The 2703-nt window shown below is 51.4% G+C and overlaps 1 protein-coding gene and 1 long non-coding RNA gene across 3 annotated transcripts in view; both read left to right on the plus strand.

The window, feature by feature from the left end:
• Nucleotides 1-6: 6 nt before the first annotated feature.
• LOC108509943 lies at nucleotides 7-576 on the plus strand. The gene is made up of 3 exons (XR_001878721.1): nucleotides 7-294; nucleotides 392-432; nucleotides 515-576. It is a non-coding gene; the product is annotated as an uncharacterized LOC108509943 (long non-coding RNA).
• A 649-nt stretch (nucleotides 577-1225) lies between these two features.
• ENO3 (enolase 3) overlaps nucleotides 1226-2703 on the plus strand; it is a 20498-nt gene continuing 19020 nt past the window's right edge. The window contains exon 1 of one of the 2 annotated variants that reach the window (XM_017839555.1): nucleotides 1226-1235. The gene's annotated coding sequence lies outside the window, so the exon portion shown is untranslated. The remainder of the gene's footprint in view (nucleotides 1236-2703) is intronic. The other variant, XM_017839556.1, reaches the window with a different exon arrangement.

The raw sequence follows: 2703 nt of genomic DNA on the forward strand, positions 1-2703 counted from the left end.
AGGTGAGCAGTGACTGCAGGACACAACTAGCTGCTCTTTTGCAGGCGGTGTACTTGTGGTGAATCTGGGTGCATACTTGTTTTTTTGTTTTACAGGCAGTGCACCAACTTCTAACGTGCAGTCCAACGTGACGGGGACCCTGCCTGTAAGAGGTCACGGTCAAGGGGTGTCAGATAGAAGCTGCCATGGGAGCAGCAAACTCTTGGGCAGTATCTCAGTACTCACATTTGCCTCTGGGTTTTTTTTGCAGGAGATGTACACAGCCTGACAGGGCCAAAGCCAACTCACAGTGAGGTGATGGACACAGTTTGGTCCTCTCGAGCTGTCCTTGTAGGTAATCTCCAAGTATTGAGAGGATCAGCGATGAAGCACTGAGCTTTTTTGATTGCAGGTGCCATCCTTGTAACCTTTGGGAGCAGATGAACATTGGAGGTGAGTGGGGGAGGCAACAGGAGGAGCAGGGATCCACTGCAGCTTTTGAAATGCTGTCTAATTGTGTCTTTCCCTCACTCAGGTATCCCAGAAGATGAGACATTGTCCAAGTCTGGTCAGAGCCAGTGACACGAGGACCTGCCTCAGTCACAGTGAGTAGAGGGATCATGGGGGCTGGGGCCGTGTGCCACAGTACTGAGATATGGTGTCTGGTTTTCTTTCTCATAGTTCACTCCGAGTAGTCTGATGACGACCGGAACCTCTGAGCCAGCCCAGGTGCTCCTCCTCTGCATCAAAGATGGATTCATATCCCCAGCTCTCGGAAAGATAAGTGCAGGGCCAAGTCCCAGAGAGGGGTTGGGAGTGGGTGCAAGTCTGTGCATTGCCCGGAGGGCTTTTTGAAATTAGTCCGGTGCCAGGGGTATCCTGGCACAAGTTATTTGGACACATCAAAGGAAGGGCTTACTTTGTATCATTGGATTCACATGTGCAGGGCAGAGTAGTTGCAGTCTGTGTCACGTCCTTTGTCTCATCCATGTTTTGTGCCACGTGATATGTGTGGTCACAGGTCCGGGATGTCTCACTTGGGGTCAGCCTGGAACTGCTCTGCCCTGCTCCGTGGATCAGTGGGGAGATGGAATAGGGCTCCGAGTCTCAGGTCAACATGTCAGTTCCCTTAGACAGTGGAGCCGCTGGCTGTCCAGTCTGTGAGCAGGATGGTCTTGCAATGCCCTGCTTGGGTGTNGGCCTTGAAGCTCGGTTGTCGTTTGTATTCTTGTATGCTGCAGTCAGAGTTCTCAGTCGCTCAGTGGAAATGAGTTCTTTGAAGTGGTTCAGGTCTCAGTGACCATGTGGGTGACCTGACTAACCCTTTGTTTTTTGTTGGTTTTATTTCAGATAAGTGGACACAGTGTACCCCAGACCAAGACAAGATGAAGCAGCCTGGGAAGAAGGTTGTATTGTGTGTTGGATGAAGGATGTCAGTTTTAGCCATAGGAGTCCTTTATCTTGTGCCTTTTTGTTCTTTCTTTTCCAGATGGGCCCAATCGGTCTCGAGGCGTAGCGGCTCATCAGGGAGACGAGCGAGGTGAGAATTTTACTCCCCAACCGAATTTGGAGTTAGTTTTAGGATGTTATCTATGTGGTCAATCTATGCATATCTGTTGTAACTGTTTAATTTTTTTTCTAGGCGATATACAACCCTTTGCCCGTCTGCTGAAGGTGCCGAAGGTCCATCCGATCAGAGGTGAAGCTAAAGGAGCCCGAGATAGGCAGTACGTCAGCACAAGCCTCTGCGTCCATGTTGTCTTGCAGCGACCGTCTGTCCACTTCACGGTGTGTAGCAACGCTTCGGCGTGCAGTCTGACAGCTTTCCTTGTGAGCCATCCCTAGATGTTTGAGAGCTCAGTGTTTGAGCATTTACCCATTGTATTTGCAGGGGTGGTCTCGGTAGCAGCTGTAAGGAGAGAAGCCTTCCAGGTGAGTTGGGGAGGCAGCAGGCGGAGCCCAGGTCCACTGAGCTTTCAGAAAGGTCACGTCACTTTCTCTCTGTGTATTTCAGTTATGCCACACTACAAGAGCCATGGCTGCAGCCGATAGCATGAGAACCTCGGCGCAGTCAGGACAGGGTAAGTAGGGGGATTGTTGTGGTCTGGCAGATGCAAGTGCTAAATGCAGGGAATGATTCTCGGTTTCATTTCTTTTAGCTGACTAAGAAAATAACCCGGTACCACAGTCAGTCTGAGAAAGTCAAAGTCACAGGCCAATGAGAACGTAAGCAGGCTCAGTGCCATTGGGGGACAGTGACCGATGGGCAAGTATTACACGGGGCAGCGCCGTCGAGCACGTACCTTTGTGTTCTGTAGGTCCGGCGGGGGCAAATTCCAGAATCGGACGAGGCTTCGAGGCGAACCGGGGCAGTAGCAAAGAGGACAGGGATGACTTTTATCATCCAAGTGTCATTTTCTGTCGAGGATGGAAAATTTGAGGCGAGTCGGGAAGGCAGCAGGAGGAGCAGGGATCCACTGCAGCTTCAGAAATACCCTCTAATTGTGTCTCTCTCTCACTCAGGTATCCCAGAAGATGACAGGACATTGTCCAAGTCTGGTCAGAGCCAGCGACCCGAGGACCTGCCTGGGTGAGAGTGAGTAGAGGGCTCATGGGGGCTGGGTCCACGTGCCACACTACTCAGATATGGTGTCTGGTTTTCTTTCTCGCAGTTGACTCCGAGTGGTCTCACGACGACAGGAACCTCTGCGCCAGCCCAGGTGC

This window comes from Lepidothrix coronata, unplaced genomic scaffold (assembly GCF_001604755.1).
Source record: "Lepidothrix coronata isolate B3197 unplaced genomic scaffold, Lepidothrix_coronata-1.0 Scaffold436, whole genome shotgun sequence".
NCBI lineage: Eukaryota > Metazoa > Chordata > Aves > Passeriformes > Pipridae > Lepidothrix > Lepidothrix coronata.